This window comes from Salvelinus namaycush, chromosome 3, assembly GCF_016432855.1.
Source record: "Salvelinus namaycush isolate Seneca chromosome 3, SaNama_1.0, whole genome shotgun sequence".
Taxonomy (NCBI): domain Eukaryota; kingdom Metazoa; phylum Chordata; class Actinopteri; order Salmoniformes; family Salmonidae; genus Salvelinus; species Salvelinus namaycush.
Window position 1 is genome coordinate 74,868,358 of NC_052309.1, and position 26,316 is coordinate 74,894,673.

General features: G+C 44.5%; 1 long non-coding RNA gene across 1 annotated transcript; it reads left to right on the plus strand.

Moving 5' to 3' along the window:
* Positions 1–1,148: 1,148 nt before the first annotated feature.
* LOC120044596 lies at positions 1,149–19,364 on the plus strand. The gene is made up of 3 exons (XR_005476565.1): positions 1,149–1,197; positions 17,311–17,362; positions 19,328–19,364. It is a non-coding gene; the product is annotated as an uncharacterized LOC120044596 (long non-coding RNA).
* Positions 19,365–26,316: the final 6,952 nt, after the last annotated feature.

The window sequence follows — 26,316 nt, forward strand, 5'->3', positions numbered from 1 at the left end:
AGGTGAGATGTTTTGATGCTGTTTTGTTTTACGCGCTTCAGTTATTTTTACAGGTTCTGATGGAGCTTCTTGTTCATGTAAGAAAGACCCAGAAAAGCCTTCAGGCATGGGGGAAATGATGCATGTTATTGTGAACACACCAGATGGGGTCCCGAGGCAGAGTACACTGAGGTTTAGGGTGTTAATGAGATGGAAATGTAGGTAGCACAGGGCTCATTTTAATGGATGCCGCTACAAGGTTACTCAGGTTGGAGCAGGCTGGCATCCCAAATGACAGGTAGAAAACCTGCATGCAGAAAATATCCCATTTGTCAAATTTGGCTGGGGACACAAGCTCATTATAATGACAAGAAGTGCACCTCCTACAGAGCTGATTATTAATCACTGTCTCATGTGTACACTATCAAAGGAGCACTCCCATAATGACTCCACTCTGCCTTGGTGATAGACCATGCAGTCAGCCAAGCAGACACTATTAGTGGATTAAATGGCTTCCCTCTCCTGAATTATCAAGTAATAATCAATGGGTTTTCAATGGTTTAAATATATTTTTTAAATGTATAGGTATGCTTATACATATTGAGGCCTTTTCCAGACATGTGACAATGACGTTTACAATAGAGCACATACCATGGAAGGGTCCCTAACATGTCTACTGTGTGGCATATGGCCCATACGGTATCTGGTATCTGGCCATAGGCTGCACCTTGTTATCTTAACTTAACCGACCCCCATGAAAACTGATGAGATAACCAAGAACAGCCGACCTCAAGTTAACGTTTCACTTTTTTTTTTAGCTACCTATCCTGGCAGCAAGACATATTCTAAAACTGTTTTTAGAAAGTAAAAGGCTAAGACTACTGCGGTAGTTAACGGTCTCGAGCATTCTTCTGGAGCATGCTATTCTTCTTCCTTGGTACCTTCCCTGAACGAGAGGCGCGCCGAAGTGTTCCTTATGGAGTGGGCTACTCTAGCCTCCTATTACGTCTCACTGAACTTTGTGGTCACTCCCACAAACGAATTCGTGTTTTCTTACTAACTTCCCAGCAGTTTTCATACCAAACGTTACACATCGTAGAGGTGGAAAATACAGTCAAATCTGATTGAAGAGTTCATAACTTTTTCAACCTGAGTCCTTGAACCATATCTTTCTGTGCGCTTGTTCTACATTCCAACTGCGAGTGAAAGTTACGCAAGGTAAGGCTATTTACCTATTTGTTCAAATGCTTTACACGTCATTTCAGTTGTATGTAAATTATTGTAGCTCATCATCTCTTTTAAAAGTCCACTCTGCGGGTCAACTTCGTATTATCATATCCCATGAAGTTGTACCAAGTTGGATCCCATTTTGCAATATTATTCAACATTGAGGTTGTGCCACAGATCTTTAAAAAAAATTGATTTTGTTTTGCAACATTGCTTATTATAATGTTATAACTGGGCTGGTTCAATATAATGACACATTTGTATGAATATCATGTGAAATTAATCTCTTCAGCTTTCATTGTATTCCTGTTCAAAGTGTAAAAACCAAGTACCTGCATCATTTCACAATAGACTGCCTGATGTTAAATAATAAATGGTCATTTTTGGGCATTCCTGAACTGAAGAACTTTGTCACCTCACTCTATTGGCAAAGTTTAAGACACAAATCCCTGCCTTTGGTATAGGAGAGATGACTGTGACTTGGTGCACATTAATATAAGCTGTGCATTTAAAATAGCTGCTTTTGTGACCCACTCAATACTGATAAACAACCTGTCAGTCATAGACGACTGACACACCTCTAACAGTGAGCACTTCATTAACTAACCTACTCCATGGCAACAAAGATCCCCGAAAATGGATTCAATGCTTAAGGAGACAAATTGCTTTGGGATTCTCAGCCAGGGCACAATAATCAAATTTAGTCTAATTGGAATTAAGTGCTTCTATATTCCAGCCACACCGCACCATCCCAACACCACCACTCCAGCTCTTGGCCTCTATGCTGCAGTACAGAGACAGTCCCTCATTACTCTGTGACGTCTTCTGCAACAGAGCTTAAACACATATCAGCATCAGGCTGAGGATCTTCATAGGAGATAACTAGTCTAGAATTGAAACAGGCTCCACCTACCAAATATAGAGCTTGTTGTCAGGCAAAATATCACCCATTACCATAATGATAGTCATGTGAATAATGATATTCATGTGAATATGAATATCAAAGAAATGTCTTGTAATTAATTAGTAAATGGGTAACGATCATAAAGAACATTAGCAGTGATTAGGGCACTAATGTTCATATTGATTTCACATCATCAGAGTGGTAGTGTTGGTGCTAGGGTGGATGGCGTCTGAAGCCATCGCTCTGCTCTCTGTAAGAGAGGGAAATATGCAGTGTGTAGAGTGTCTGCCAGTGTTATGAGCATCCAGATTGGGCCTGAGGCGGGTGAGACTCACTTAAAGACACCCACATGCTCCAGCAAAGTGCTTCATTAGGTAGAACACAGAGGGACGAACACCGGGGAAGGGGGAGGGGGAGGAGGGAGATGAAGGGATGGTTCTCGTGGCTCCATCTGGTCAGAATCTTGAAATACATTACGCTCCTATGGTGTCAAGCCTTTACAGCCGGTTCGCAGCCTGACTTCTTGTCGATGTGTAAAATCTCAAGCACTAAGGTCAAAGCAGCAATCTAAAATTCCCGTTGAAGAGATTGCGAGAAACCATATGATAGTGCCAAAAGGTTGTGCCCCCTTAAACATTCAGAGTATTGGTTGTTTGGTTGGAACTAATCTTTCGTGGACAGACTACATAAACATAACCAAATTATGTGAGATTTTAGTTCTTGGTTAACCGAGATTAGGTTGGAACTAGGGCTTTGCACCTGTCCAGAGCCAACGATTTTCAGTGGTGGGGTGCGCTGCTCTTGTAAAGGCAGGTGAATTTTGCTCTCTTGAATATTTGATGTTTCACATCACGTCAGGTAAGAGACTTACTTCAGAAGCTCTTGGCACATGGCTAACTTATTGTCAGTCATCTCAAAGAGAAGCAGCGCTGTTTCCTGAAAATATAGCTGTGGTTCATGTTCTTCCGAGCCATTACAGTTAAATGTCAGAGCTTCAGTCACAGGAAGGAAAATGGATTCCGGAGAGAGGAACGTTAACCATGCAGTTTGATACTGAATATCTGCTGCTCCGTAACCTCAGGCAGTTCTGGTCTTGATCAGATGTTCTGAGATATGGAGGAATTAGCTTACTGTGCAAAATACTTGTGTACTGTAGTTTTTATGATTGTTACTGTAGATCGAATGGATGTGGAAATGTACAGCACTGTTCCTTAGATGAGGCAAAACTAAAATCCTGCCCGTGGATTTGGAAATCGAGAGTCAACTCAATTAACACATTTGAGCGCTGCTCTCCGTGATATCTCCTTGGTGATATCAGCAGCACAGTCTCTCACACAATTAGATTGATGGAGAGCTTTGAGCTGTTTGCATTCAGCCATGCCTGCTCTTCTCCCCACAAAATCTCCATCCCGTCATCAGCTTAATGAGCCCGTGGATACACACGCTGACAGCTTGAGAAAACCCTGAGGATTCTGGGTTCAGGGAGGAGACAATGGGCTGTCACTCCAGAGTCGTGAATCAGACTTACGCCTTGATGGAAAGACACCATTAGACACAAAACCTCGACGGATTTGCCTGACAAAGCTGGGCCTAGAAATGTGATTACAGACAAAGGAATATGGCCGCTGCGGCTAACACCGCCTTGCTTTCCCTTCTCTATTATTTATGGGGTTGCTCTGTCCTGTTTCACAGCCCCCATTACTTTCACATGTGACCCACTTTTGAGGGGATGGATGCCACTGCCGGGGAAATGGCTGGTAGGGGACCATAAATCAACATTTATTGGAACATTTACCATCCAACTCTGACATGACGTCGGCCGTCCTATGTTGGGTGGTGTTCTGTTGAAAGGAACCTCCGCCTAAATGACACAGCTGAGCGTTATGGATTGGACAACGTGTTGTTACAATGACTATGTAACATCTAAGGACCTCGACTGCCACAAAATTCAATATGCAATACTTCAGATTTTGAATACATATTTATACTGTACACAAATTCATTCAAAGTACGCCCAAGGGATATGAGGACAGATGTGTAGGATTTGAATTGACATTTGGAGGCTCATCAGACAATGGCTGTTCATTCTGCCTCAATCTAATCTATTTTTAGTTTTTATTTAACCTTTATTTAACTAGGCAAGTCAAATAAGAACAAATTGTTATTTCCAATGGCAGCCTAACAAGAGGCAAAAGGCCTCCTGCGGGGACGGGGGCTGGGATATCATTTTTTTAGGACAACACACACATCATGACAAGAGAGACAACACTACATAAAGAGAGACCTAAGACAACAACAGCATAGTAGCACATCATGGTAGCAACACAACAACAAGGTAGCAACATGGCAGCAGCACAACAAGGTAGCAGGACAAACATGGTACAAACATTGTTAGGCACAGACAACAGCACAAAGGGCAAAAAGGTAGGGACAACAATACATCACGCGAAGCAGCCACAAGTGTCAGTAACAGTGTCCATGATCGAGTCTTTGAGTGTAGTCACGATCGTCTTCTTGATAGACAGTGGACCAAGGCGCAGCGTGTGGAAAATACATATTCTTTTATTTAGAAGAAGAACAAACGAAACACTATACACAAACTAACAAAACAACAAACGACCGTGAAGCTAAATAACGTAAGTGCACAGACAAGCAACAAACGTTCAACATAGACAATTACCCACAAACACATGATGCCCATGGCTGCCTTAAATATGGCTCCCAATTAGAGACAATAAACCACAGCTGTCTCTAATTGAGAACCAATCTAGGCAGCCATCGACATACAAACACCTAGACAAGACATTACCCCATTAAACCTACAAACCCCTAGACAAACCAAAACACATACTTCACCATGTCACACCCTGACCTAACTAAAATAATAATGAAAACAAAGATAACTAAGGCCAGGGTGTGACAAGTGTAGAGTGGGAGAAAACATGGATCTAATTACCCTTCAATAAGACTATAGTTGGGCCCCTTTCCCTCTAGTGCTGCCTCATAAATAATGTACGGGTCCTATTCCAACAATGCGGAGTTAAAATATAAGCCTGGCAAGTGAGGCAAAGTGCTTGATGAATGCTCTTTCCCGTTATGGAGCCATGAACTCATTAGACTTGCACTGTACATTGACAAGGCCAATTGTTTTTATTAAAGTGCTTAAATTGTAACTTCTACCAAGAGACATTGAGCTATTTCAGGAAGCTGCATTAGAATGCTCTGGAAACATCTAAAAATGGTTTGAAATGTTTTTTCTCCATTGCCGTTTTTATGCTGAATTTGAATCAGTGAAAGTACTTGTCAAGTGAGGTGTAGAAGGAAAGTATATGAATTGTGCATTGAATACCCTTTTCCAAAGAGTATATTGAGTGTAAAATACTTGTGACAGGCTGAACACACTATTTTCCAAAGGGTTTACACATTTGAATGGACAATCTGTTTTTCATAATCCAAGCTGTGTCAAGGAACCTCGGTAGACATCCTCACATGACAAAGCCATGCATACCATAACGCTGAGGTTAACAACATGACCTCATCTCTAATCTGACTTGAAAAGACATAACCATTAATATATTCCGCATATTCCGCCCAAATTATGTAATCGTCCCTCCCTAACGATGTAATGGTGTTAAGGCAGAGGAGAGAGAGGCTGCAGGGTCGATGGCTAAAAACAACGTAGCTAGGGAACAACAACAGCTTATGTCTTCTGTTTGTTCCTCCAACTGGATCAGGGTGCTGTGGAGGAGCACACAGTGTGATGAACTGGACGCCATGATTTATCAGATGTGCGTGAGCCTTAGCCTACACAGAATAAACAAGGATTAAGTGGAATATGATCTGCATAGATAGAATGAGATATGATTTACAGACTGTTGGGGAGGACAGAATGAGGACATACTAGTGTTGCGTAATGTATTTGTATATGTGGTCCTCATATGTGTATAGTTCTGCATTTGAGTTCTAGACTATGTGCATGACAGCAGGCCTTGTCCTTATGTGGTTGTGTGCATGGTTGAGCGCATTTGTGCTATCATGTACAGGATATCTGCGTTTGGGTCAGGTTCACATGTGTAAATGATTGCATGCATTTGTTTAAATGTAGTGTTTAGGCTGGTCTATGTTCAGTTCATACACTATATGTACAAAAGTATGTGGACACCCGTCAAATTAGTGCATTCGACTATTTCAGCCACACCCGTTGCTGACAGGCGTATAAAATTGAGCACATAGCCATGCAGTTTCCATAGACAAACATTGGCAGTAGAATGCTCCGTACTGAAGAGCTCAGTGACTTTCATTGTGGCACCGTCATAGGATGCCACTTTTCCAACAAGTCAGTTCGTATAATTTCTGCCCTGCTAGAATTGCCCTAGTCAACTGTAAGTGCTGTTATTGTGAAGTGGAAATGTCTAGGAGCAACAACGGCTCAGCCACGAAGTGGTAGGCCACACAATCTCGAATGCTTAGTGCCAACTGTAAAGTTGATGGAGGATGAATAATGGTCTGGGGGTGTTTTTCATGGTTCGGGCTAGGCCCCTTAGTTCCAGTGAAGGGAAATCTTAACTCTACAGCATACAATGATATTCTAGATGATTTTGTGCTTCCAACTTTGTGGCAACAGTTTGGGGAAGGCCCTTTCCTGTTTCAGCATGACAATGCCAATGCACAAAAGCAGGTCCATACTGAAATGGTTTGTTGAGATCGGTGTGGAAGAACTTGCCTGGCCTGCACTGAACCCTGACCTCAACTCCATCGAACACCTTTGAGATTAATTGGAATGCAGACTGGAAGCCACGCCTAATCGCCCAACATCAGTTTACTAATGCTCTTGTGGCTGAATGGAAGCAAGTCCCCGCAGAAATGTTCCAACATCTAGTGGAAGCCTTCCTGTCATGACTTCCGCCGAAGTCGGTCCCTCTCCTTGTTCGGGTGGTGTTCGGCGGTCGACGTCAGCGACCTTCTAGCCATCATTGATCCATTTTTCATTTTCCATTGGTTTTGTCTTGTCTTCCTACACACCTGGTTCCAATCCCATCAATTACATGTTGTGTATTTAACCCTCTGTTTCTCCTCATGTCCTTGTCGGAGATTGTTTGTTGTATGTAGGTGTTTATTGTTATTTCTGGTGTGCGATGGATTTTGCACCCTCTATTTGTTATTTTGTATACTTTGGTTTTTGGAGGTTTTGATGTTTATTAAACAGCTCCGTTTTTACCAAGTTCATTCTCCTGCGCCTGACTTCCCTGCCACCAGCACGCACCACATTACACTTCCCAGAAGAGTGGAGGTTGTTATAGCAGCAAAGTGGGGACCAACTCCATATTAATGTCCATAATTGTGGAATAAGATGTTCAACGAGCAGCCTGTTTCTATGAAGGAGGTGGAAATCCTACAGAGGGAATAACAGCAAGACATGTGACTTTACTAGACTAGGAGATTACAGGAGATTACATTGTGTACACTCTGCTCTCTGCAGCCTTCTTAATGTCTCTGTGTGTACAGTAAATGTGTTCTCACTGCCTGGAATGTGTGAAGACGAGACGTGAGCAGGCTTTTCAATGACCTTCATCGTGAAAGGGTCAGAGATCAGTGCTGCTGTCAGCTGAATGAAAGAACCAGTCAGAACAGTGAACTATTAACTGGTGTTCAAGTACATAGGGGATCTGAGTGTCTATGGGACTGAATATCAGCTTGTCTGCAAAAAGGCTCATATTTAGGAGTGTGTGGGGGGGGGGGGGGGGGATATCCTTGGAAAGGGCCCCTCGAGTGGTGCAGCAGTCTAAGGCACGGACGCATGACTCGACCATTGCCTCCCGAGCACGTTGGGGAGTTGCAGCAATGAGGCTGTATTTATGACGTTCGTTAAAATCAGTGGAATAGTCTACGAACGTCATAAAAACGGTCTTATTTAATTCTTACAACATTAAGGGAATGTCCTGTGCAACCTAACTTAAACATTGTATGAATTTCATCACAACCATGCATATTTTGTGTTTTGGGAACCTATCTCTTGTAATGCACCCACACTGTTCCCACAACCTGATTACATTTTCTGGGAACCTTTAAAGAACTCAGAAAGGTTTTTTTCTCATCATTCTTGCATCGTCAAAGAAATGTTTTGTGCACCCTGATACAAACATTATCTGAATATCAGCACAACTGGAAAGTTGTAGTGTTGTGGGAACCTTTCTGTCATATCCCCACAATGTTCCCACAACCTAAGTAAATGTTTTAAGAACTTTTAAAGAAACAAAGTAATTGTTCTGGGAATGTTATTGCAACATCAGGCAAATGTAGTTTTTTTGCAACCTAATAGAAACATTTAAATAATCATCACAAGTGGACAGTTTTTGTGTTTTGGGAACTCTTATAATGTCCACACAACATGAAACATTCTGGGAACAGATTAAATGTGTACTAGGAACATCAGGCAAATGTTTTATACAAACATTCTATAATCATCACAACGAGACAGTTTTTGTGTCAAGAGAATATTTGCCACAACCTAACAAATGTACTGGGAACCTTTACAGAACCAATTTTGGTTTGCTCCACACCAAACCTAAACGTGGCCTCCTGCAGGGCACAGGTACTGACAGCTATACCTCAAACTTCCTCAACAAGCACACTCTGGCCTTACATTCTTTTCTTTTCTTGACATTTTAGTCATTTAGCAGATGCTCTTATACAGAGCGACTTACTGTAGAGAGTGCATACATTTTCTTGCTGGTGCCCCGTGGGAATCAAACCCACAACCCTGGCATTGCAAGCGCCATACTCTACCAACTGAGCCACATAGGACCCCAGCCTCAGCTCAAAGTGTGACCTAGCTGTCATTTTAAGCAGCAGTAAATGAAAGGTCAGTAGTTATATTGCTCATGACTTATATTGCTAGAGTGTTTATTACTGAATGAGGATTAGGCCTTTCAAATTTGATGTTGCCGGTCAGACAATAATTGCTGTAATGCGGTAATGTTGATTGATCATTGTGGGTAGTTTCATTCTGATCATGGACTAGAACGGCTGAATCACTGAAAGTAAGGTAAGGTTCACCAGCTTTAACTCATTGTGCTATGGCTTTTATCTCCATAGTGATGACAACTCTGCTGTTTTAATGGAACTGTATAACGTGATGATAATGGTCAACAGTGTAAAGGATGAGGTGTTGTGTGTGTTGGGTAGAGGTAGAGAGAAGTCTATGTGAGCAGAGCAGGTTCAGTGTAGGTTCAGAGCAGGTTCATCTCAAAGTTAACCAGGCATGCTTATAGGCCACATTCTCCAGGCCAGAACCATAGTTATTAAGTACTAGGCAGCCCAGAAAAGCAAATTTCCACCTCCCTGAATGCATATTTTGTAGACCGCCAAACTTGCAGGGCACAGGTTAACCAATTTTTTTAAAAGCCCAGCTTTTTAACTATTTATGAGATGAGAACTTTTCCTGAGTCAACACTGTGTATTCTCGGCCCTCATTGTGCAGAATATTCCATTCACACAATGTGCTGCTGCAGAGACTACAGTAACACTTCATGCAATCTAGAGCACATTGTTTCTGCCAGCTTGTTTATGCAGCCAAGTGTGCATGTGTCCATGTGTATCCATGTGTATGGACAGTATATCAGTGGAGGATGGGGGTGGGGTGCAAGCGTTGGCTGCATCTGATCATCTGATTTGTACCCTGGTCTGTTCCCATTAACTATAGCTAGGCTCAGTCACCTCCTCATGTCATTGCTTTGATTTGGCACGGTAGGTACGGCAGGGAAGAGAATGCAGCCTGACATACTGTACATACACAGCAGTTGGGACAGCGTTTCCTAAACTAGGGGTTGCCTGGTTTGAAAATGAGGTCGGGAGAGTAACTTGGTTCATAGAACTGGGGTTATGCCAGTACCCTGAAACATGTATGTGTCTTCTGAAACATGTACTGTATGTGTCTTCTGTTTCCTTCTACCATGCCCACAAGCCACGCATGACTCATTAAAACAGAGTAGACAAGACCAGGCCCTGATCTTCTGAACTTCCCAATACCTTTCTGATGCATTTCATTTACTTCAAACCATACTCCCTTCAGACTGAAATACTGTCAAAAGTACAGGCAGACTGATTTGTAATAAACTGTCATAGCCCCAATAATAATAAAAAGTATACAATGGCTGTTGATTGCATAACTTTTTTTACATGGTGGGGTCACAAAACATTTTTTATATCAAATTGGGGTCACGGGCCAAAAAGTTTTGGGAACACCTGAGTTTGGATCACGTAGTAACTGAATACTTGAACAGTTTATGCTCAACACAACCACACTGTCACGTCTCATGGTCCCACCCTATTTTATCCAATGACAATAGGACAGGCATTTATACTGAACAAAAATATTAACACAACATGCAACAATTTCAAAGATTTTATCGACTTACAGTTCATATAAGGAACTCAGTCAATTTAAATTAATTAATTAGGCCCTAATCTATGAATTTCACATGACTGGGAATATAGATATGCATCTGTTGGTCACAAATACCTTTAAAAACAATTGTGTTGTGGATCAGAAAAAGTCAGTATCATTTGCCTCATGCAGCGTGACACTTTGCATCTCCTTTGCATAGAGTTGATCAGGCTGTTGATTGTGGCCTGTGGAATGTTATCCCACAACTCTTAAATAGCTGTTTGAAGTTACTAGATATTGACAGGAACTGGAACACTTTGTTGTACACATTGATCCAGAGCATCCCAAACATGCTCAATGGGTGGCATGTCTGGTATGCAGGCCATGAAAGAAGTGGGAAATGTTCAGCTTCCAGGAATTGTGTACAGATCCTTGTGACATGGGGCTGTGCATTATCATGGTGAAACATGAGTTAATTGCGGCGGATGAATGGCACGACAATGGGCCCCAGGATCTTGTCACGGTATCTCTGTTCATTCAAATTGCCATCGATAAAATGCAATTGTGTTTGTTGTCAGTAGCTTATGGCTGCCCATACCATAACCCCACCGTCACAATTGGTCCCATGTTTCAACTCATGAAACATGGGACCAACACTTTACAAGTTGCGTTTATATTTTTGTTCAGTATAAACGGCACACATTTAAACGGCACATAGTTCGGTACACTTTCTAGGAAAACCGTTACGAAGTGAGAGAGCATATCCATCCAAGTGTGTTTGCCAGGGAAAGTTGAAGTGTGTGTGTTAGTGAGTGTGGGTGTGTGTTCGTGCGCATGCACGTTTGACCGTCGGTGTGTGTGCATGTGCACGTGATAGGCGGAGCTCCTGTGTGAGCTCTTGTGAAGTTAAATGGAGTGTAATGCTGCATCTTACTTCCTGTTGGGAAGCAGCATACTGTTTCTCATTATTCTAATTAGAGACGTTGACAAAGAGGCTCAGACAAACAAACAGAGCACACAGGAGCCATCTGTGCCCCCAAGCACAGCTCTGATGGTGATTGAACCCAATGATGAAGTAACCCACAATGACAATGCAAACGCTTGGTAGGCAACAGACACATGTCCTGCAATCTGGGCCTCAACATGGCAGGAGCTTCCTTGTGTGTGTGTGTGCGTGTGTGTGTGTGTGTGTGTGTGTGTGTGCGTGCGTGCGTGCGTGCGTGCGTGCGTGCGTGCGTGCGTGCGTGCGTGCGTGCGTGGCCCAGGTGGAAGTCCCTGACAGAGAGACCATGTGAGTCAGTCTCCCCTGCTAAGCTGTGTGCTTTCAGCTGAGTAAAGCCTACCAGTCCTGGAAGTCCTGGCTCCTAGCAGCCCATCCTGTGCCAGGCTGAGGAGGTTTGGGGCTCTCCTGTCCTGACTCAGCCTAGTACAGTACCACAGTCTACATTATGTCTGGACAACAGTGATTCCGATGGAACGTGCTGTATTCTCTAGTTGACTTCATTGTACTGGAATGTTAGCTGCACCTCTGTTCCTGGAAATGGTGGTGTTGGTTACAGAGTTCAGGAAATCCCATAGTTACTGGTGTATGAATATTGTTGCTGGGTGAACACCTCTGCTAAGGCCCAATTATCTCCCTGATCCCTGCCTTACATTCCATTTAGAGATGTTTTGGATGTGAATAAAACTACAGCTGTGACCTTGCAGGGGAGATGTGTATCTTCCTGATAACCTCCAGAATCTCACTGGGAGCTTATACTGTTCTCACACCTCCAGAGTTCCCACCATCACGTCAGTCACAGAGCTGTGAGCTTCCTCCTCCAGACCTGCTTTTGCTTTTGGGGAAGAATGTTCTGTGAGTTATACTTCTGTGGCATTCAAATCAAATATTTCTGATTCCACTCATATTCTGTCACTTTTACGGCTCCCTATACTTTCAGCACTCAATCTACCAAACACACGCACGTACACAGATTCACAGAAACAAACAAATGCATGCAGACATGCACACCCACAACGACTTAAAGCACTTGCACTTTATTAAAAACCAAAAGTATAAACAATTGAATCCATGCTTTCAGCAAGAAGTAGAGGAGGACTTGGAAAACACAGAAAGTAACTTTAAAAACCGAGTCGATTCCGGAGGACAGAGAGAATGCCTTCCTAGTGCTGAATTATACATTAGGGAGCGGAGCAGCGTAACTTTTGTACATGACTAGTTTCTGGGACAGAGAATCGCTTTCTCTCTGGACTGGCTGACTCTCACCCCCATGTAGAATATGGCTAAGTGGCAGGGTCTGAGTTTGTCTCACTCTGTGGACTGGATGTGCCATGAAGACCAGTGGCCAGACCAGATTGGCCATTTCTTGTTTTTACACTAACAATTGCGATTACAATGCATTTAGGGCCAGGAGTTATTTCCAGATCATGGGACCTGGCCAGAAAAAAATCTGGGCCCTAGTTATAGTCACAACTAAGGCCAAGTCTTTCCTGGTCAGATCACACAGCCAGGAAAAACTCCTGGCACTCAACATAATGTATACCAGAACTCCTGGAGAACATTTGACCTCCATCCCTGGGCTGGTCTCCCCCACAGTGAGTCCATGGGGAGCTCCAGGGAGAGATCCATTCCACATAGTTAGGATTCCAGGGTGAGGTTATCCCGATCCTCCACACAGTGAGAAACTGGGTTCCCTATTGAGGAGCAACATTTACATGTTGCCTTTTCCCATACGTTTCCACCCACCATTCCAAGATTATGGGCAGTGCTCCTCTTGAGTATTGTTCATACAGCAGAGTGTTTACAGTAATACTGAATGTGTAAAGCCTTTCTTTCTTGTACACAAATATTTCTGTATGTATCAGTAATGCATACTGTACTGTATGGTGTCAGGCTACAGAATGTGCCTCCTGCTGTGCTACTGGTGTAAATATCTCCCAGTGTTCCTCCCCCCTCCAGTCTCACAGTCACATTCAGTGAGCCGTGCCTTAAGCGGGAAAAGACAGAGGAGATTTCCAACCCCCTTGGAGAAGATAAGGCGCTGACTGTCAGACGTCTTGCAGTTGTTTGTGGCTGAGAAACACAGGTCAGATCTATCTCTCTCCCACACACACATCACCCACCCATTTACACCTCCACCTTTCTGTACATACTATCTGTGTCCCCCTGTGAGACACTCAATGTGACACACACAACACACTCACTCCGTCCCTGGATCTCACCCACAGCTGGAGAGAAATCAGTTCAGCCTGAGTGGGCACTCCATGTTCCGTGAGAGCACTTCTCTCTCTGCTGACGGATGGATGAGAGAGAGAGAGAGAGAGAGAGAGAGAGAGAGAGAGAGAGAGAGAGAGAGAGAGAGAGAGAGAGAGAGAGAGAGAGAGAGAGAGAGAGAGAGAGAGCTCAGTGGGGACAGGTGAGGGACACCCACACGCCAGCCTCAGTGTCTGTGCTTACATTCCATTTTGGTCCCGCTCCAAGACTCCACTCAGTGGAAAAGGGTTGCAGGGACTCTGGCTTAAGTGCTCGATTTGTAGCTGTCGGAAGTACATTGTGTTTTCCCCTCAGTCCAGGTCAGGTCACAGAGGACCTAGGTGTCTCTCTTTCCTCTATCTCTCTTTCAGGTCAGGGTCTCTCAAGGGGCTGAGTTACAGTACAGTGTACAGGGACATTTGATGCATGGAAAGTTTCTGTCCCTTTGGCCCTAGTCATTTCTCCTGGGAAGTTACATTTAAGTTAAGCAGGAACCCTGGGAAGCTCCCTGGAAGATCCGGTCCCCTGACGTCCTCCCAGGAAATCTCTCTCTCTCTAAGAAGTGTGGGCTCATATGATAAGCAGCACACGTCACATTTGCTGATTCCCAGGAGAATACCATGCGACAAATGGTGTCTAGAAACAGCAGCTCGACTGCCAAAGCAACACAGCCCCCCCCCCCCCCCCCCCCCCATCTCAGTCACCTCCAGACTGTACAAACAAAGTGGTATACTCTCTCCAGGGTAGCAGCAGCAGCCAGTCATACACAGACAGACACAGAAGGACTGGGGTGTCCAAGTGAGTGGGGGGGCTCTGGGCTGGCTGGCGGTTGGCAGTGTGTAAGACGTCCATCATCTGGACAAGGAGAGTCCCCCGGGTTGGCAGCGCCCTTGTGCCTCTTCTAATGAACCTCTGCCTGTGGCACTCCATCACCGTGACAATGGCCACTAATGACCCCCGTGTTGGGTGTGAGACATCACAGCCCCTCCCTCTCCATCACAGCCCTGCCGTCAATACAACACCCCCTTTACCTCTAGAGCCGTCTGTCACCCTCACTACAATGCCCGCCTGAGACTAACAATAGCCCTGTGTGGCTGACTATGGCTATATCACACTGTAGCTGTGCAGCCCTCAGACACCATACAACCATCCTAATCTCTAACCACTTATGCTATATAGTATCAATCTGAGTTGGACAGAACGGTACTTAAAATATAGTCACCTGTGCCTCGAGTACCATTCTCCATAGTAGGCTAGTTATACCAATCATGTATATAATGTAAATAGAATATTTATTAATTTAAAGATATAAGGTAAATATCTGAGGTTGAATTATAACTTGTATAATTATAATACTGTATAATTATAATATAATCTGCTCTCATGAAATGGCTGTCATTGGCTGTGAATCATTATAGATCTCTATTGCTTAACACATTTGCAACTTCAATCAAGCAGCCATCTCCCAGAGTGAGCTTTGATATGAGGTGTGTGTGTGTGTGTGTGTGTGTGTGTGTGTGTGTGTGTGTGTGTGTGTGTGTGTGTGTGTGCGCATGTGTGTGTGTGTGTGGGTGCGCGTGTGTGTGTGTGTGTGTGTGTGTGTGTGTGTGTGTGTGTGTGTGTGTGTGTGTGTGTGTGTGTGTGTGTGTGTGTGTGTGTGTGTGTGTGTAGCCCTTCTGACAGTTGTTGGAGTTTGACTCAATCGGCATCTTCCAGCTCTTCTTATGTCAAAACTTCTAAGTGTGTTTAAATAGATGACAGGATGAGATACTGTAGTACACTCTGTAGTAATACGCTGTAGTGTAGTACACTATGTAGTAATACGCTGTAGTGTAAGTACACTCTGTAGTAATACGCTGTAGTGTAGTACACTATGTAGTAATACGCTGTAGTGTAGTACACTCTGTAGTAATACGCTGTAGTGTAGTACACTCTGTAATAATACGCTGTAGTGTAAGTACACTATGCAGTAATACGATGTAGTGTAGTACACTCTGTAGTAATACGCTGTAGTGTAGTACACTATGTAGTAATACGCTGTAGTGTAGTACACTATGTAGTAATACGCTGTAGTGTAGTACACTCTGTAGTAACACGATGTAGTGTAGTACACTATGTAGTAATACGATGTAGTGTAGTACACTCTGTAGTAATACGCTGTAGTGTAGTACACTCTGTAGTACACTATGTAGTGTAGTACACTCTGTAGTACACTCTGTGGTGTAGTACACTCTATAGTGTAGTACACTCTGTTGTATACTGTGTTTTGTAGTACACTCTGTAGTAATACTCTGTAGTGTAGTACATTCTAATATGCTGTAGTGTAGTACACTCTGTAGTAATACGCTGTGTGTAGTACACTCTGTAGTAATATGCTGTAGTGTAGCACACTCTGTAGTAATACGCTGTAGTGTAGTATACTCTGTAGTAATACACTGTACTGTAGTACACTATGTAGTAATACACTGTACTGTAGTACACTCTGTACTGTAGTACACTCTGTAGTACACTATGTACACTGTAGTACATTATGTGGTACACTCTGTAGTACACTCTGTATTGTAGTACACTCTGTACTGTAGTACACTCTGTAGTACACCCTGTACTGTAGTACACACTGTACTGTAGTACACTCTGTAGTACACTGTAGTACACTCTGTAGTGTAGTACACTCTAGTGTTGTACACTCTGTACTGTAGTACACTCTGTAGTACACTCTGTCCTGTAGTACACTGTGTAGTACACTCTGTAGTGTAGTACACTCTGTAGTACACTCTGTACTGTAGTACACTCTGTACTGTAGTACACTGTGTATTACACTCTGGACTAGTGGCATTATCATGTCAGTGATCAAAGCTGCGACAGGTTGGTTTATAGCATTTTATTTACAGTTAATGATAACATAGGGGAAAGGCAGTGTGAACCTAATATATCTTCTGAGAGCAGCTCTGCCCTCCCACTCTTACTGTAAGCCAAACGGATCCATAGTCCTCTCCACAGCCTCTGTTTTACTCCCTCTCCTCATACACTTTATCCCTGTGTGTGAGGTTGCTGCTCCAGGAATCAATCATTCCTTTAATTTCAGTCAGACTTATTACTGTTGGGAGCTCAGCAACTCAGCATCATGTGCTGCTATGTGCTCTCCCTTCTCCCAGTTCCTCTCTGCTCTCTCATTTAGGGTTTAAATAATGATATAAGAATTATGTAGTAATCATCTCTAGTGCAGATATTGCTAACAGGCAGTTTTCCAGTCACCTCTGTGGAAAGTGTATAATAATATGAGCATGTAGTTGGTGGTTTGAAGTATGACAGGACAACACCCAAAGGACCCAGTACATGACAGAATACAATAGTGTAGCAGTCTCTCCATGAGAAGCCTCTGCACTGCTTTGATATATGACTGATCTAGGATCTGGCATCACATCATCACACTCTCTCATCCACTGTCCCACAGCGAAGGGAATTGAAAATCAGTTATGCGCTTTCGCCAAATATGTGTGGAATAACTTTTAATAATTGAGTAAAGTAACTATAACTCTCCTCTGTGTTCTTGTGTTGTAGACCCAACATGGACGAGGCAGAGAAGTACCAGCAGAGAGTGCAGGCTATAGAGGTAAGTCTCAGGGTTTTACTTCCACCTTACGAATTGATTTGAACTTGTGCATTGATAAAGACGCCCAACAACGGTCAGGGCAGTGAGACGTTTACTCTGCATCAAGGCAGTGATCTGTAAATAGTTACCCTTTTTAACCTCACATTCTGCAGAAGTCAACACAATTAAAGGCATTCTAACATTAGGCACACAACCCACACAGAGCACATTGACATGTACTATACATTATGCTTATATGATGGATATTTCCCCCAGCCATGTACATCCACATCACATGCCTTCTCTCCCTCAGCCATGTACATCCACATCACATGCCTGCTCTCCCTCAGCCATGTACATCCACATCACATGCCTGCTCTCCCTCAGCCATGTACATCCACATCACATGCCTGCTCTCCCTCAGCCATGTACATCCACATCACATGCCTGCTCTCCCTCAGCCATGTACATCCACATCACATGCCTGCTCTCCCTCAGCCATGTACATCCACATCACATGCCTGCTCTCCCTCAGCCATGTACATCCACATCACATGCCTGCTCTCCCTCAGCCATGTACATCCACATCACATGCCTGCTCTCCCTCAGCCATGTACATCCACATCACATGCCTGCTCTCCCTCAGCCATGTACATCCACATCACATGCCTGCTCTCCCTCAGCCATGTACATCCACATCACATGCCTGCTCTCCCCCAGCCATGTACATCCACATCACATGCCTGCTCTCCCCCAGCCATGTACATCCACATCACATGCCTGCTCTCCCTCAGCCATGTACATCCACATCACATGCCTGCTCTCCCTCAGCCATGTACATCCACATCACATGCCTGCTCTCCCTCAGCCATGTACATCCACATCACATGCCTGCTCTCCCTCAGCCATGTACATCCACATCACATGCCTGCTCTCCCCCAGCCATGTACATCCACATCACATGCCTGCTCTCCCCCAGTCATGTACATCCACATCACATGCCTGCTCTCCCCCGGTCTGTCCATGTTTGAATAATTCAATTGGGTTGCATGGCATTTGCTTCAGGGCCACTACTGACCTCACCAGCAGGGTTAAACACTACAGGGACCTTGAGCATTAAGAGACAGTAGAAATACAAACACACACACACACACACACACACACACACACACACACACACACACACACACACACACACACACACACACACACACACACACACACACACACAATGCTCATGCCTTCCCTCCATGCTTTATCCTGTCTTTCTTTGATGCAGTGGGGTCTAGCCAACTCCCACATGTTATGCCCCAACACAGTTCTTATTGAATTAGGTTAGACCAAAATCGTTAATTAAATTCTGATCTAAATTAGCCCTTCTGTTTAGCGTAATCTAATTGCAGTTGCTTTTGAAAGGAGGGATGTTGGGGAAACTATGAGAAGTCCAAAGGGATAGCAGTGGTGGTTTCCTGTCTCAGGCCTGGATTGGTGCTAGTGTATGGGAGTGAACCGTTCCTCCTAACAGAACATGAATGTGCAGTATGTGTGATATGTGTGTTACTGTCAGACTAGCTCATGAAGATGGAGTGCTGGCATGCCCACGTGCTCCTAGCCTTGCCTCCGTTTCTCTGCACTTTGACCTTAAAGAACCAGCTGTTCCACCGGTCAACAGCATATATGTCTATGGGGCCTGTCACTGTAATCTACTGTCACCGCTTTTCAGTTATACTGTAGTAAGATATACAGTACTGTAGTTGTGCTGTTATCTTCTCCAGCATCATTCAAATGACAACTATGACTATCTCAATAGAGCTTGAAAGCAGTGTGAGCTGTGGGACTCTGTCTCTCTGGTGACACACGTCTGAGATGCTTAATAACAGGAAGTGCTCCTCATTAGGTTCAGAAACATAAGTATATCTCTACCTCCACTCAACCCTAAATCTCTCTCTTTTTGTTGGTCTCTTTCTCTTCTTCTCCCATCACCAGGACAAGCGACGTAAGCAGCAGGACGACGAGAAAGCAAAGAGGGAGATGGAGGAGGAGTGGCTGACACAGGCCCAGCGCAAGGTCTGTCTGGATCTGTCTGTCTGTCCTTCCCTGTTGTCCTGTTGCAGGGAGCCACATGTCTGGCAGCTGGTTCGCATGCCCAGGGTGGAGCCCTCCTGTGTGATGATAAACTCAATTAGCTCCATAACACCAGACAACATCCCCAACACCATGAGGTGTCCTAAGGCATTTTCTATTCCTCTGTATAACAGTATTTTTCTCCCTCCTTCCTGTTCACCTCTCTTCTGCTCATCATCTTACCATGACCTCTGCTACCATGACCTCTGCTAGCATGACCTCTGTAGCAGAGAGAGAAATCACATGAAAGAGAGGAACTGAAATGATGAGGTGGTTGTAGAGAAATAGGGAGGGAGTGAGTCAGAGTGAGAGAGAGAGAGCTGTGCATTGTGTTGATCTTTGTCAGTAACTCTCTCCTCCACTGGGACCACCAGCACTGATCCCTGTTGGACCCCATTAACTCCTTCACGTCAGATCAGTGGTGGAGTGGCTAGAACCGCTCCATCAACACATATGACTCAGGCAGCCGCCCACACAAACAGTCTACTCTACATTACTGGGTTTGCCTGAGGATGTGTGCTGTGCTGGCGGCACCAGTCTTACACATGGCAGAGGAAAGAGAGTTGTCTGAAGCCACGGGGCGTCCTTCTTCTTCCTCCGTGTGAAGTGTGAGAACAGTCTCTTGTTCCCAGTCAGCCCAGCAGTTAGAGCATCTCTGTATGCACAGCTCACTTCCCCTCCTGTCTTACATTTATTTTCTGACTCTGAGCACAGTAAGAGACTGGTCCACATGGAGCGGTCATATACATTCCATCCAAAAGGTTGTCTTGGCAAATAGTTGTGAACAAGGCCCACTTAGTGTCACCACCACTCCTATATAATGTTGTGTCATTTTCACCACTGTCTGTCTGTTGTGGTGGCTTAGCTTGCTATCACACTCCCCACATTGTCGTATGACTAATTGATGAGGCTTGGCGCCAGGTAGGACTATGTTCACCCCTCGGCTTGGTGTTGTCATACCTGAGTTAGAATGAAAGGAGGATACCTCCTTTACTGTACCTCTGGGCTCTGGAAGGTTTCTGCTTCACAGGTTGAAAGGGATCTAACTGAGTCGCAGCCAATGCAGGTTGGTCCATTTACAAACACTCTCAAAATTAACATGGTCAGGTTTATTATTGTCAGTCGCAATCAGACCCCTTGTTATCAAGCCTACACCCGGGTTCGAGGACGTGTGGCTCTCTGAGCCCTCCCTGTGAGGGATCTGGAGTTGGGGGCAGTTTCTCCCTCACAGACAACACCAGGCTCTTGGCCTCACTCATCCTGCTGGAGATCCAAAATGGCAGCCAGAGCTCTGTGCCTAGGGGCTGTTTGTTTTGGTTACTGGATGCTGGATAACCGTTTCAGTATTCATAGAGACAGAAGGCTTTTGTTTTTGTTAGCTTCTTTTGCTATGGGGAATTTGAGAGAATAGGCTTGTTTTGAAAGGATGAGCTGGCAGGTGGGGGAGCTGCATGTTGAGAGAGATGGCTCAGAGCATAGGCTGTTTCATGCATATGCTAACTGCACAGGACATAGCAGACCCTAGTTATAGTCACCAACCCTCTCTCTCTCTCTCTCCAAATCTCTCCTCACAGCGGAAGTCCTTGAGGGACCAGTGGCTGAGCGAGAACCCTCAGCCTGTCCCTGGGCGCAGCGCTGAGGACTACACAGAGGAGTGAGACACCCACGGCACACACACACACAATCTATCACTCCCCATGCCTGTTGGCTGAGGGAGTTGATATGCTCAGATGTTTAAATATCTCTTACATAAAGCACTTGATACTGACCCTCCCCTGAACTGTAGTCATGCCTCTGTATGTATGTATTGTATTTGTGAATGGCTTTGTATGTTAATGTGTTGGTTCCATGTGTCATGGGGTGTTACGGTCATCATTGTGGGAATGTGTGTGTATTAGGTTGCCAACTGGTGAGGATATAGTGGAGGTCATTGAATCCACAAGCTACACAGTCACCAATGCCCAGAGTCACAACCAGGCAAGTGGAGAAAGCAGAGACATTCTGAGAACCTGAGTTTCAATATGATTTTTAATATACTTAATCAATTAAAATACCTCTGTTAAATATCTTATCAGATTTTCCCCATTATATACTGAACAAAAAATATAAACGCAACATGGAAAGTGAGCATTTCTCCTTTGCCAAGATAATCCATCCACCTGACTGGTGTGGCATATCAAAAAGCTGATTAAACAGCATGATCATTACACAGGTGAACCTTGCTGGGGACAAGAAAAGGCCACTAAATTGTGCAATTGTGTCACACAACACAATGCCACAGATGTCTCAAGTTTCGAGAAAACATGCAATTGGCATGCTGACTGCTGGAATGTCCACCAGAGCTGTTACCTTAAGCCGCCTTCAACATCGTTTTAGAGAATTTGGCAGTACATCCAACAGGCCTCACAACCGCAGACCACACGTAACCACGCCAGTCCAGGACCTCCACTCCCCAGTGGGTGGACCTGGCTCCGAAGTGGGTGTGCCTATGCCCTCCCAGGCCCATGCATGGTGGCGCCCCTGCCCAGTCATGTGAAATACATACTGTAGATTAGGGCTTAATTTATTTATTTCAATTGACAGATTTCCTTCTATAAACTGTAACTCAGTAAAAACGTTGAAATTGTTGCATGTTGCGTTTATATTTATGTTCGGTATACTTTTTTACCCCAATGGTCTGTTTTACTCAATAGTCTCAATGTTTTTACATTAATAACAGCTGATTCAGTTTGGAACTGTGTAATATAAATAGCTTCGATATTTCACAACTACAGCAGTTCAAGATATTTTCCCTCACTAAGCCTTTGATTCTACAGATTGATGTTCAGCAGAAACCACTCTTCTCTATAGTAAAGTATCCCCTTGTTCATGCAGTTATGACCTTTTCAGCAGATTGGTTTTTGCCTCCCTTTGGAAATCAAACCACAGTACATTGCAAGTGCCGATCCCGTGTTTTAAAGTAGAAGTCTATGTATGCTACCCAATGGAAAACTGACTCTGACATTTAGTGACATTATAGCCCTACACATTGGGGGAGCCCTAAAGGGTGTCTAGCTATTGACTGACAGGACTTTGACCCCGTACCAACTGTGAACTCTACAGGGGAACATACACTGAGTGTACAAAACATTAGGAACACCTTCCTAATATTGAGTTGCACCCCCTTTTCCCCTCAGAACAGCCTCAATTTGTCAGGGCATGGACTACAAGGTGTTGAAAGCATTCCACCAGTAGCAGTGCGTGGGTAAAATCACTTGTGAAGCCAAGCCAGAAAAAAGTGATAATTGCGTTGTTTGCTCTATAACCTGTTAGTTCATATGCCTTGCCACTGTGATATAGGCCTAAACCGAGACAATAAGATGATACAGTGGCAGAAAAATTAAACCACACCTTTGTATCATCACAAAACCGGAGAGCAACATCTGTCCGGTGAAGTCCACAAAGCATATTGAATGTAACAAACAGTTACATGACCTACAGCATGCTCAAGCAAGTTAATGTTTCTGACGTTTTTGGACTAGTAAACAACTATTGATTTAGAACCACGTAGAGTTACCGCAAGTCGCAATGAAAACAGGAGCTGCCTCCACTATTTCAGCACCATTTCAACTTCAACATTTCAACTTCAACATTTCAACACCATCAAATCACCTATGTTTAGTCTAATACAGGGACAACTAAAATATACCAAAAACAATTTAGTCCAATCAACATACGCCAAACATGATGTGGCTGTCCATGGTACTGATGTGTGCGTGTGCGTGTGCGTGTGTGTGTGTGTGTGTGTGTGTGTGTGGGTGCACAAAAGTGGAAGAAACATGTTGACTCACCCTACCTGTAGAGAAACGCCAATGTCATCCTGCTCTTTCCTGTTGACGAAACGGTCTATGACTCTGTCATACAGTACACACTTGTATTTTTTATTGCCTTAGGCTACGTGGCTAAAATGCTTGCTCGCTAGCCCAACTTCCTTTCATGGGCAACGATTAGCTAGTTAACATTAGCCTACTACACCTAGCTACATATTGAACTTCCATCCTCTCAGTTCAGGGACACAATGTATGAATTTATGGTTGGATCAGAATCGCCGTTATAATCATTGTCCAGTACGGAGAATTAAGTCAAACCACAAGTCCAAATCCTTATCTCCATCCATGACTAATTTAGGAAAGGTAACATCAATAAGGGATCAATAAGATAACATTTACCTGGATTCACCTAGTCAGTCTATGTCATGGAAAAAGCAGGTGTGTTTGGCACACTCAGTGTATATAATATACTGGCCATTACTTGAACTTTTACATTCAGGTTCATGTATGGTCCATATTTAGCTCACACTAACACTTGGTAAGGAAGTTCAGTGTGTATTCATCTCTAACACTCATGGTGTGATGAAGCTGAGCCCAGCGCCACGCTGCTCTACTGGTTACTGTGACATATTTATGGCAGTGCGCAGGGCCTGGGAGAGATCAGGGATGAAGAGGAAAGTGTTTGGGGGAGACAGTGACTGTAGGACTGTTAGGACCAGGGGTTCCACTTAAAATGGTCTCCTCTGTTTCCCATAGGCTGACATTGAAGAGGGTGGGATACAAGGTAAGCTTCACCTGCATGGTCCTTTAGCCCTAGGCCTGGATATCTCGTTTGTTCTCACTTTCTCTTAGACCATCCTGCATGTGACTGTTCTTTCATCTCTTTCTGACTGACACTAATGTAATCAGGGTGACAGAATGAAGCCACAGCTGTGATTGTTTTATAATTGATATGATATAACTCAAACGCATGATTGTCGCGCAGCACATTAGCATTTGTATATGGAAAGTACAATGGTTTTGAATTAGCTCACTGTATCTTTATCTTTTAGACATCATCAGAGCTGCTGGGGGTCAGCTCCCTGGGCCAGTAATGGAGAGGGTTCTCCATGAGAATGGACTGGAAGGTCGATCAGGTACTGTTTGGGGATGATTCCACCAGAGAAATGTGATAGTGCTCATCATCATCCACACCTTTGATTTGGGACGGGCCCAGCCACAGTAAAAATCTATACATACCTTTGCTATGAGGGAAACCATATTTCTCTCCATATTTTTCTCTATATCTGTTCCTGTGGCTGGGTTTTGCCTCCAGGGTACGGCTTAACGATGTGGCTGGCTGGGTTGAAGGTCTGGAGCAGAATGCAGGCGATAGTTATATTTAGTCCACTTTGTTTCTCTTGGCATATTTCTTATGCATGCTGGGGGCTATGGAGAGTGGAAAGGGTACTGGGTTGTGCACTGTGAGCCTGCACATTGACCTTGTGTTGTTTACTCATGTTGTGCAGGCTGACATTAGCAAAGAAGGCTCTGACATATGCCACAAAAATGTGCCTCCTCGCCCTTCACCTACTGGTAATGTAGGCCTTCCTTTAGGGGAAAGGCTAAATTGATAGTATTTGAGTGGTGGTATGGGTAGAATATAACATTAATATTTTATGTTTCTGTAGCCCAGGTAATCCATGCTCTGACCATGATTCCAAATATAGTGACTTGACTGTTATATTGCCCTGTATAATTTCTACCTCTGTGTTACAGTGCTGGGGATGGTTGCAGTGCAGGTGGAGAGGGATTCAAAGACAGGGGTCACCAAGATCAGGTCTGTGGTGCCCGTGTCTGGAGCACCCAGGGCCTTGGGGGAGACGGTGTTCAATGACAGCAGGAAGAGCGTCCACCACGTCGGCGGGGCAGAAGGACAGCCTTCTGCTGAGGAGCTGGGACAGCTCCTTAGTGTCATCAACGATGTCGGGATGCAAGTGCTGCTGGATGAGATCCCAGTTGTACCACAACAGAAGGCAGAGGAGAAGATAGAGGTTGGTGGTGGGATGGAAGAGGAGGTGGACAATGTGGAGGACCCTGCCACACCTACATCCCTGGGCTACACTGAGGAAGAGGTTGAGGTTGTGGAGCATGAGGATGATGAGATGGACGAGGAGATAGAAATAGGAGTGGTGGAAATTGTGGAGGGCCCTATCCGACTGACCGACCTGGGCTACACTGAGGAAAAGGTTGAGGATCTGGGCTGTGAGGATGATGAGATGGACAAGGAGACAGGAGTAGGTCAGGTAGACCTTGTGGAGGGCACTGTCACACTGACCTTCCTGGGCTACACTGAGGTAAAGTCAGAGAGCGAGGGTCTGGGCCATGAGGATGATAGAGAGTTGGTGGAGGTGGAGCGGGTGATCATTTCTGACGCGGGTGAGGAGGAGATTGTTCTTCAGTCTCCTGTTCTTGGGTCTGAGACTGAACCCTTCCTGGGCTACACTGAGCAAAAGGTTGAGGCTGTGGGGCATGAGGATGATGAGGAGGACGTGAGTGGATTGGTTGTCTTTGTGGAGGGCCCTGTTCCACCTGTCATCCTGGGCTACACTCAGGAAGAGGTTGAGGATCTGGGACATGAGGATGATCCCCCCAGACCAACCCCACGCTACAGAGCCGAGGAAACAGGAAAGAGGGCATCCAAACACAATACCAAGTGCTGCTCTATCATGTGATTCTGCACATGATAGAGCATCACCCCCCCATTCCTCTAAGCTATGCCACTCATGATGAATGGTCTGTATGCTTGGCCTAAATCTACAACATTGTCTAAATTGCACAGGATGTGCTCCAGAGAGGCGTGCCTTTGCTCCTCATCTAAAATGTCACTGGTATCCTGAGACTACAGTCCCTCATGGCTTGTGTCATGGAGTGTTTACTGTTATCCTCCTCTCTTCAAACAGCTCTGTGAACAGACTCCAGTGTGACTGTTACAAAGCCCTTCTGCCTCCTGCTGGACACAGTTCAGTAATGCAACTAGGTTTTACTGCCAAAATCCCAGCA